We start from the raw sequence: 11,780 nt of genomic DNA on the forward strand, positions 1-11,780 counted from the left end.
ATGATTGCATCGCTTGTAATCACATGCTTGGTTATGTTTATAAGGAACATATTGCATTAAAGCTGAAGGCAGGCTCGCATTAACTATACTGTGTTTATATTTGTTTTACTGTTTTGTTTTTCTTCAGTTCAGCCCAAGTAACTATGAACGCACCGCCAAACATTGTATATGTCCCCTTATACTGTCTTATACTGACCTCCCTCCTGAGTGCCCACGAAACCTCCTCGGTAACTCGGCCTCCATCTCCAAATATCCAAAACTCTGGATCTGCCCGAACTCTCGGAATCCGGAACCGCTCTGACGTCACAGCGCACTGCCCCCTGGAGCTGAGAGCGCCTAGGTAACTGGGCCATGGACACACGGTAAGCGAGAACGTCACGCGTTAGCGTGAAGCTGGAGGCGCTCATCTTTTTTGCTGGCAACAAAGTTCCGAAGGAGCTAGTAGTTTATCAATATTTTGGTGCCTAGACGGATTACTTTAGAACACCTGAACAAGGCCAGTTTTATTCAGTTTTATTGCCCTACCCTACGTTTATGCAATGTTTTTTAAATAATTTTATTTAACACATTTTAATACTTCTCTTCAACTTTTAGTTACCTAGCTACAGACATAAAAGAGACAATAGAGTCAAAATAAAACTTTCATTATTTAGAGTATGAAAATGTAAATAACTTTGCAGTTTACTTCAATAATCACATGTGTATTGTTCCTTTGCTATCTTTTGTTGAAGAGTAAGGCTCAGGAGCAGCAATGCACCGCTGATAGCTAGCTAAACACCTCTAGTGAGCCAATGACAAGTGACATATGTGCATCCATCAATCAGCAGTTAGCTCACAGCAGTGCACTGCTGCTCCTGATCCTACATATGTCTGCTTTTCAACAAAGTATACCAAGAGAACAAAGCATATATGGTAACAGAAGTACATTTAAAAGCTCAATAATAATTGAAAGAAACCAATGGCACTACTGAAGTTCAATGGACCTAAATACCCAATATCTCGCCACTGAGTTGGCAGGGTGAGGGTGCTGTGTATATCAAGCTTAAAGGGACACTGAACCCAAAAAAATGTTTTGTGATTCAGATAGAGCATGCAATTTTAAGCAACTTTCTAATTTACTCCTATGATCAATTTTTCTTTGTTCTCTTGCTATCTTTATTTGAAAAAGAAGGCATCTATGCTTTTTTGGGTTCAGTACTCTGGACAGCAATTTTTTATTGGTGGATGAATTTATCCACCAATCAGCAAGGACAACCCAGGTTTTTCACCAAAAATGTGCCGGCATCTAAACTTACATTCTTGCATTTTAAATAAAGATACCAAGAGAATGAAGAAAATGTGATAATAGGAGTAAATTAGAAAAGTTGCTTAAAATTTCATGCTCAATCTGAATCATGAAAAAAATAATTTGTGTACAGTGTCCCTTTAAGTACAACAAGAAAGAAAAAAGTATACACTTCTAGCACTCCGAGGTCAAGAAGTAAATATAGACTGAGTCAATATCACTAGCTATTCCCGAAGGAATAGATACAAAGAGAACAAAAATGATTGAACTACTAAAATGTAACTTTTATTGGGTTAAATTAAAATAGGATGAACAATTAAAAACACTCTTGGGTACCGACTGTGTAAGGTATGTCCAAAATGGTACTATTATTTATGTTAATTTAAGCAAACACTTATCTCAACCTAAGTATAGTAGATCCAAGCGTCTATATGAAGGGGCACAAGATGTATAGTATTGGAATATAAATAATCCCATCTAGTATTATACTAATGAAACCAAATCATCATGATGTTAAAGGTAGACCAATCTTGGTAACAGGTTAATACCTAATTATGATATAGAATAGTATTCAAATTTGGTTAGCGATGACATAAGTAATTGACAAGATTGGGATATGCAGTGATGTATGAAGTAATCTATACCCAAATATAGTACAAATAATTGAAATATCAATTCAATTTCTGGTTAGTCATGCATTGCTGTGCCAATTTAGCAGATGGCTTATTCTGGATAATAGTTGATCTACTATTATCTCCTCCACTCTGATGCCTATTGGATCAGCTGTGTATATTGTTGTTGAGTTACGGTTATAAGTAACGAACGTGTGGTACAGGAATTGCGTTTGCTCTACTAGTGAGTAGTACAGTTTAACTGTAGATAGCAGTTATATATATCACAAGTTTAGGCTAGTTGTAAATCATTACTGGTGTTAATCTGAACACAGTAGCAAGAAGTACTTGGTGTATACAATCTGCTGAAATAGCAGCTACCGTATAAGAAAACAATTACTATTAGCTTACATGGAAGTCATAAAACTACAGTTATGGCGGATTCACTAATTATGTGTCGAAAGATATATTGCTTAATGCTAACTAAATTAGAGTGTACTCCCCCATGTTATGAAGTACTTAGTATATGCAATATGCTTCAGCAGCGCATAAAGCTGGTGAAGCAAAGTTGATATTAATTCACAATGTTATTAGTGTAGCTGTGGTTTGTATCAAAATCACTTGTACTATGTGAAAATTTGTTACAACTGTAGTGAGGTAAGTAGTTGTATTTGTCTCACCAAATCTTCTCTTTGTAGATTTTAGCTTTGCTTTATTGCTTAATGCTAACTAAATTAAAGTGTACTTCCCCGTGTTATGAGGTGCTTAGTACATACCTTACACAGTCGGTACCCAAGAGTGTTTTTAATTGTTCATCCTATTTTAATTTAACCCAATAAAAGTTACATTTTAGTAGTTCAATCATTTTTGTTCTCTTTTTATCTATTCCTTCGGGAATAGCTAGTGATATTGACTTTGACTATACTGTATTTACTTCTTGACCTTGGAGTGCTAGAAGTGTATACTTTTTTCTTTCTTGTTGTACATTTAAAAGCTGTTTAAAAATATATGCTGTATCTGAATCATGACATTTTAATTTTGACTATACTTTTCCTTTTACAAATATACAGAGAAGTTATTGTTGAGCTGCAAAGCTATTACTGAATATAGATAAACCCTGTAAATAGGTTCTAGAGTTGTCACACACACAAACACATACATTGCATTACCCTTTGCTTTAGTGATCTTGTGGAATTTCACCAATATCTTGTGAGATTTAATAGCAAACTTCCTTTACACTAAGGAGGGAAATGAAGTGACTATGGCCTCCATTTAACAAAGTCTGGCGGACCTGATCCGACAGTGCGGATCAGGTCCGCCAGACCTCTCTGAATGCGGAGAGCAATATGCTCTCTGTATTCAGCATTGCACCAGCAGCTAACAAGTGCTGCTGGTGCAACGCCGCCCCCTGCAGACTCTCGGCCAATAGGCCGCCAGCAGGGAGGTGTCAATCAACCCGATCATACTCGGGTTGATTTCCGGCGATGTCTGCTGACAGCTGCTTCATAACTGCTGTTTCTGGCGAGTCTGCAGGCTCGCCAGAAACACAGGGCTTCAAGCTCCATTCAGAGCTTGATAGATAGGCCCCTATGCCTGCACATGCTAAATGAATGCCCCCTTGCAAGTTCCAGAAGAAAATCTGATTTGTAGCTCCGGAGAATGATATAATGCTTCATAGATGCATTATATAACATTGTTGTTCCCATTTGAGTATTGGAAAATAACAGGCAAATTTAAATTAACAACGTCTACCAGTATTGTTCTTTAATAAGAGATCACTGAAACTTTAAACTAGTTTTACCCAGAAACCTAAAGGGACAGTCAAGTCCCAAAAAAACTTTCATGTTTCAAATAGGGCATGTAATTTTAAACAACTTTCCAATTTACTTTTATCACCAATTTTGCTTTGTTCTCTTGGTATTCTTAGTTGAAAGCTTAACCTAGGAAGGCTCATATGATCATTTCTAAGCCCTTGAAGTCCGCCTCTTATCACATGCTTTTTTATTTTACTTTTTACAACAGGGGAGAGTAGGGTTGCCACCCACCCCGGTATCACCTGGACAGTCCCGGTCTGACCCTCTATGTCCCGTGTCCCGTAACTACCCTCAAATGCCCAGGGTTAAGAGCTCTCCTGGCGCAGCAAGCAGCAGTGAGCAGAGATTAAAAAAAAAAAATAGCTGGCCAGGGGATCTCTTAGCCCAGGGTTACTAAACTACCGGGTAGTTGGAGTATGGAGCTGAGACGGAAAATGGTGTGGGAGGGGGGAAGAAGGTCGAGGAGGGGATTCGTCACATCCTGCTGAGTCTCTGAGAGGGGCTGGCTGCGGACTGCAAGGGATGACCATCTTCTCAGTAAGTAAACTCCAAGTAAACACCCCTGTAATACAAGTTACAACTGATCCTGATATCGGGCCCTGCTCCTCGACTGTCCCCGGTACTTCTGCATTGCTATATATCAACAACATTTGCCCATTAGCCCAGAAACGTTGTCATCGTCAACATCATTCTTATACCTAGTTCTTGCATCTCACACAATCATCCCTGCACCTATAATGCCTGTACCTACCTCCATTCGTGCCTCTTTAACTCATTATGTACACTTTATTGCCATTCTTTTAATAATATTTTTAAGCATTGGGTTCCTCCAATTCATTTGGCAAACCGCCCTGAGAGCCATGACGTGACTGTTCTCTGCTGTACACATTGGTTTTCCTGTGCTTCATTCATTTGCAGTTCTGCATTATTATTATTATTATTATTATCGGTTATTTGTAGAGCGCCAACAGATTCCGCAGCGCTATAAACAAAGGCGGAGTACAACAAAACAATTATATGGTAGAGGGCCCTGCCAAGAGTTGCACTGTTGTAGTCAGCTCTTAAGAAGGTGATCTACAAACAGCTGGACTCTTAGGCTTACATGCTAAGGGGGTTCAGGGGATTGCAGTGGAGGAGAGGAACTGGTATTAGGAAAGGTTAGCATAGGTTGTATGCGTCCCTGAACAGTAGAGTCTTTAGGGAGCACTTGAAGCTTTTAAAACTTGGGGAGAGTCTTGTGGAGCGAGGCAGAGAGTTCAACAAGATGGGAGCCAGTCTGGAGAAGTCCTGTAAACGGGAGTGTGATGAGGTGACAAGAGAGGAGGATTACTATATATATATATATATATATATATATATATATATATATATATATATATATATATATATATATATATTATATATATATGTATATATATATATATATATATATATATATATATATATATATTTTATATATATTATATATATATATATATATACAGGCAAATTGAGGGTTAAAAAAGGCTAAGGACTGCCAGCAACATGTCAGCTGTACATAACACAGTATCAGACATCCGCACAGGGCAGAAGAAGGTGAGTTCAGGATGCTGTTTAAAGTTTATTTTGAGTAAAAAGGAACTACTGAGTTACCATTGGCAAAAATAAAAACAAAAGTTATGTTTATAGGCCTGAGGACAGTAGAAGATCAAAAAGAAATACATTGCTTTGTTTTTTTATTAAAGAAAATAACATTATTTGGCTTAGAATTCTATGTTTTTATATATATATATTGATTTCATATTGAATTTGAGGCCGCGAGAAGCCAAGCCCCAAGCCACGCCCTTAGACACCCTCCGACACACACATTTAAAAAGTATCCAGGAATTTTCTGGGCAAAAGGTGGCAACCCCAGGGGAGAGCTAGTTCATGTAAACCATATAGATAACATTGTGATCACGCCCGTGGATTGTGTCAGACACTGCACTAATTGGCTAAAATTAAAGTCAATAGATAATAAATAAAATGCCATGTGATCAGGGGGCTGTCAGAAGATGCTTAGATACAAGTTAATCAGAGAGGTAAAAAGTGTATTAATATAACAGTGTTTGTTATGCAAAACTGGGGAATGGGTAATAAAGGGATTATCTATCTTTTAAAACAACAAACATTCTGGTGTTGACTGTCCCTTTAAGTAAATTTTAATGGAATTGGTCATACAGAGACGCAAATCCAGGGAGCAGGTGATGGGGGGAATTAGTCCTCCTTCCTCTGTCAGCGGGAGAGTTGCTTGATGGCCCCCTAAAAGTAATATAGTGGCAGAAGAGCTCCAGAGACCTACCGTTCTTTGAATGTATTTGGTACTCTGTACTTCTCAAAGGTGCAGTCAGCTCCAAATGGATCAAGGTGATGAGGATTCTCAGTTTGAATCCAGCCAAGGGACTCACGTTTGCCAGGATCCCTCTACCTGGATCACACTGTTTCTGTGTCTCTAAGAAGGGACACTGGAAAAAAGATGATGGCTGATTATGAGACTACTACTAGGGTCTGCCTATCTGAATGGTTTTGTTTGGAGTTCCCTTCAGTTGTTTAGCTTTATGGGCTACATTTATAATGTGGGAACTTTAGTCAAAAAGGATGATCTTCCTAGAGTTATTCTGAAGTAATCAATGACTCCAGACTTTTCATCAGAAGCCATCCTGAAGTATGCCCACAGGCCGAAATATTTAAATTAAATTACTCTAGAGGCATTCACTGGCTGTTCACGATTGTGCAGTAATCAGTAAAATAATCTGCTAATCATTCTGATGTCATCACATCGGATTTTTTTTCCACTTAGCTGATGACTTTACAAGCCTGATGATGTGCAAATGACTTCTAAAGTAGTTTGATGATCATCAAATGACTCTTGGTCTCTAAAGTAATCCTGTTTAACTTGGGAACCTATCCACCCAAGTGTCCGCTTGTGCAATGCCACCCCCTACTCTCACAAATTAAATTGTGTAAAAGACTGGGTTGTCAATCACCCCAGTCAGGTTAGTCGGCAGTGTTTTTAAACCACCAGCTCAGAGCTAATTAAGAGGTTAAGAAAAAGCAGTCTTTAAAGGGACATGAAACCCCAAAATGTTATTTTATGATTCAGATAGAGCATACATTTTTAAACAACTATTATACATTTTGCTTCATTCTCTTGGTATTCTTTATTGAAGGAGCAGCAATTCCCTACTGGGAGCTAGCTGAGCACATTGGTAACCCAATGACAAGAGGCATATATGTGCAATCACCAATCAGCTAGCTCCCACCTCCTGAGCCTACCTAGGCATGCTTTTCAACAAAGAATATCAATAAAAATAAGCACATTTGATAACATAAGTAAATTTGAAAGTTGTTTAAAATATTAAGCTTTATCTAAATCATGAAAGAAAAATGTTGGGTTTCATGTCCCTTTAAGACCACTGGTTCTTAAAGGGACATAATACTTACAGTATATGCTAAATCACCTGAAAGTGATGCAGTATAACTGTAAAAAGCTGACAAGAAAATAACACCTGAACATCTCTATGTAAAAAAGGAAGATATTTTACCTCCAAATGTTTTCAGCTCACAATAGTAAGTGCTCAGTAAACAGTTATTCTTCGGCTACTGTCCAGCTGCAGATGGAAAAGAAAAGAAAAAAACAGCCAATGAGCATCAGCAATGCTTCGGTACTGCTTTACTGTGAACTCATGAGATTTAACTGAAATAGTAGGGAAATTACATAGTTATGCCTGCACATGCCAGATGCACTCTCCTATGCAATTCCTGGGACTAGCATCCTGATTGGCTGCTTAAAGTCCCTTTACAATTTGATGTGGCTACTGAAGAAACTTTGAGGTAAAATATTATATCGTTGGAATCAAAGTTATATATCTTTGTCTATGATATCAGATTTCTGGATTAACCCTCCTTCCAGATTGGGCCCAGAAAGTAGCCACCCCTCTCCCTTATGGCCTGTCATAAAACTCTGAATCCCTGGCTGAAATTATAGAACATTGGCAATCCCCCTATGAAGTCATGATGATTATGTTGATACCAAATATGACATATCTAACATATTTGGTCACCCAATCGCATAAGTGTGATAAAAATATGTCATAAGATATTACAGGATGTTACCTCTGAGTAGAGAGCACTGGTTTTTATCTTATCTCTGCATCATAAAAATCACTCTCTGTGTTAAGTTGGGGCTGTAAAGGTGACTTAAGGCGATAAAGTTTTCTCCAGTCAAGCTTACTGCTATTTACTGCTATTTATGACAGCTGTTTAAAAAAAAAAATCATTAGGCATTCATGACAATGTCCTTTTAACTGTTGACTGCAGTTCACTCATACAAGCCGGCACTGTAGGAGCACTGTAGGAGCTCCAGAGTTGCATCGCCAATATGATAAATGTAGCGCTATATGTCTTTTCCCTCTTACGTCTATTTAAATTGTAACAGTCTATTGCTTGTAACTTCACAGCCACCCAGCAGACTGAACTGTAATGTCCCAGTCTGCCTGTATTGCATCTGGAGGTGCTATCTATCTTGTAAGTGCAACCATATCTTACAACTCTGCCTTATTAGACTGTACTGGGCCATGGTGGTTTGCTTTTCATCCCTATATAGGTGTTGGTGGTAATCTTTCTGGAACCTTATAGCTCTGGACTACAGTCTGTCCCATTCAGTAAGCTGGATTACTGTAAAGCTCCAGCCTGCCTCAATAGTACCATTGGGTGCATCACGTTTGTGAGTAACCATTTGTCTTATTTCTATTATTATTTGGTTTGGTGGTACTAGGCTACTACTAGGCCATTGTGGCGCCTCTGTTTGCTTCCTTTTTTCAGATCATCGTTTACCAGGATTCGACCATCCTTTGACAGAGAGCTGCCTCTATTTTAGATTTTATGGACTTTTGTTTGTTTTGTTTTTATTTTTATTGTATATTTCTGATTGTTTAAAGTATTGGTTGGGAAGCGCTCCTATGGGAGATTTTGCATTAGTGCAACTGTCTCATTTTTTTTCATTTGGGCAGCATAAGCTGCCTTCATTTAGCAATTGCAAGCTAGCAGGAGATGTTAATCATCCCAACCTTTTACCACATTGACTTAACTAAAGTTTCAGGCTCGCTCGTGCAATCCTGATACAATGGGACCCCAAAGCTGCTTTTGCAGCTTCATAAATGGGGCCTTATGTACTGTAATTGTACAACCAGGCTTATTCCTTTCTTATATTGTCTATGTAGTTATTCTTGTTATTTTAACCTATCCTCAAAAAACCTTCTCTCGAACCAACCTCCCCATCCAACTACCACCCTATTTCCTTACTCCCTCTTGCCTCAAAGCTTTTTGAAAAACTAGTATATGCATGTCTATCTCATTTCCTTACATTAAACTCCCTCCTTGACCCACTGCAATCTGGATTTCGCCTCCATCACTCCACAGAGACAGCAATCATTAAGGTCACCAATAACCTACTCATAGCAAAATCGAAAGTCCACTTCTCTCTGCTTATCTGCATTTGTGACACAGCCCTCTCTTGGTTCTCTTCCTACCTGTCTAACCGTACCTTTAGTGTAGTCTTCTCTGGGGCATTCTATGCCCTGTCCTCGGTCCCCTTCTCTTCTCAATCTACACATCATCAATAGGTTCCTTAAAAAAGTCCCACAGGTTTCAATATAATTTTTATGACAATGACACCCAAATCTGCCTCTCTGCACCAGACCTATCTCCTTCCTTGCTAACCCATGTCACTTACTGTCTTTCTCGTATCTCATCCTGGATGTCCTCTCACTACCTTAAGCTAAATCTGTCCAAAATGGAGCTCCTTATTTTCCCCTACTACTTACAAAACCTTCAACCCCCAATTTTTCTATAATGGTTGATAACTTAATCATTACCCCTACCCTGCATGCCCGATGTCTTGGGGTCACACTTGACTCAGATCTTTCTTTCACTCCTCACATTCAGTCTTCAGCCAAATCCTGCTGCTTTTCACCTTAAAAACATCTTTAAAATTAGACATTTCCTTACACAAGACACAACTAAGATTTGAATCCACTCTCTCATTCTTTCCCGCATCAACTACTGCAACTCCATTCTCTCTGGTCTCCCTAGCTGCCGCCTAGCTCCTTTACAATCCATAATGAATGCCTCTGCAAGGCTCATCGCCCTTGCACGTCGCTCTTCATCTGCTGCACCTCTCTGCCAATCCCTTCACTGGCTACCTCTTTCCTCCAGGATTACACACAAAATTCTCACTCTGACATACAAAGCCCTCAACTGCACTGCTCCCCCTATATCTCAGACCTTGTCTCCAGACACTCTCCCTCCCGTTCCCTTCGCTCTGCTCATGACCTCCTCATCTCTTCTTACCTCCTCACATTTCCATCTACAGGACTTCTCCAGACTGGCTCTATCTTGTGGAACTCTCTGCCTCGCTCCACAAGATTCTCCCCTAGTTTTAAAAGCTTCAAGCGCTCCTTAAAGACTCTACTGTTCAGGGATGCATAAAACTTATACTAACCTTTCCTAACTTCAGTTACTCTCCTCCATTGCTATCCCTTTGAACCTCCTTATCATGTAAGCCTATGAGGCTAGCAGTACACCTTTATAAGAGCTGACTACAAAAGTGCAACTCTCGGCAGGGTCCTCTACTCTTTTGATCCCTATGTGACCTTGTATACCACGCCTATGTTTATAGCGCTGCGGAATCTGTTGGCGCTCAAATAACTTATAATAATAATAAAATAATATTCTTTGATTCACTGTCCTCCCACTTAGTATAGGACTATGAACATTTGTGTACTGCTGAGGAAACTATTGTTTATACATATAGTCCTAATAATATGGAAGATGCACAAGTACCTGTGCACTTATTTATGTATTATATTTCTCATAGTCTTGTTTGCTTTAGTCCCTTGTCCTATTGAGAGTCTATACACATTTGATTATTTACATGAAACCCAGACTTTTTCTTTCGTAATTCAGATAGAGCATACAGTTTAAAAAACTATCCAGTTTACATCTATTATCAATTTAGCTTCATTCTCTTGATATCCTTTATTGAAGGTGCAGAAGTGCACTACTGGGAGCTAGCTGAACACAATGGTAAGCCAATGATAAGAGGTACCATATATATACATATATATATATATATACAGTATACACTGTATATATAAATGCATACAAAGAGAGAAGCGTTCTGTCAGGAACAAACAACAGCTCAGTAACTTGTTCTATGGCAAGTTACCACCTAGGAGCAACCTCTTTTAGCCCAGTTGTGCTTTTCCCAGAAAAAAACATTCCTGAAGTATATCAGTCTGATCCCACCGAGTAAGGACAGTCCACCCCCGAAATACCAGGTAATTCTCCTCTTGTGATGAGAGCAGGAAGTGATGTCACTAGTTTGGGGGCGGGGCTAAGGTCCGGTAGTCTGTGTCGCAGTTAGTTAGTGAAATCAACCTGACTAGATGTATGTTTCCATGCTCTGTAATAAAATAGAGTTGTACCATCATTGCTGTGTCCTGCATATGTCCTGCATCTCATGACATGGTGTCAGAGGTTCTTGCCTGCGCTTCTGTTCCTGATCGATGACGATGTCAAAGTTTACCCCACCTGAGCCTTTTGACTTCTCTCAGCCTGCAGCTTGGCCCACATGGCGTCAGCGGTTTCAGCGCTTCAGGATTGCTTCCAAGCTGGACAAGGAGAGTGGTGAAGTACAAGTTAATTCTCTTTTATACTCTATGGGGAAAGATGTGGAGCCAGTGTTCAATGCTTTTACTTTCCAAGAAGGGGAAGAATTTAACTTTGATATAGTTATGGATAAACTCAGTGCCCACTTTGTGCCCAAAAGAAATGTGATTCATGAGAGAGCTTGTTTTCACAAATGTAATCAGCGTGTGGGAGAATCTGTGGAGTCATTTGTGAGCAGCCTGTATGAACTAGCTGAATTCTGTGAGTTTGGTGTTGCTAAAGAAGAGCAAATCAGAGACAGAATAGTTATTGGAATTGCAGATGCTGAAGTCTCACTGAAGCTGCAGTTAGAGCCTGATTTAACATTAGATGGGGCTATTA

The 11,780-nt window shown here is 39.2% G+C and overlaps 1 protein-coding gene across 1 annotated transcript in view; it reads right to left on the reverse strand.

Moving 5' to 3' along the window:
- PSKH1 (protein serine kinase H1) overlaps positions 1-289 on the reverse strand; it is a 115,531-nt gene extending 115,242 nt beyond the window's left edge. The window contains exon 1 of the mRNA XM_053695103.1: positions 197-289. The gene's annotated coding sequence lies outside the window, so the exon portion shown is untranslated. The remainder of the gene's footprint in view (positions 1-196) is intronic.
- Between the last annotated feature and the right edge of the window lie 11,491 nt (positions 290-11,780).

This window comes from Bombina bombina, chromosome 1, assembly GCF_027579735.1.
Source record: "Bombina bombina isolate aBomBom1 chromosome 1, aBomBom1.pri, whole genome shotgun sequence".
Lineage (NCBI taxonomy): Eukaryota > Metazoa > Chordata > Amphibia > Anura > Bombinatoridae > Bombina > Bombina bombina.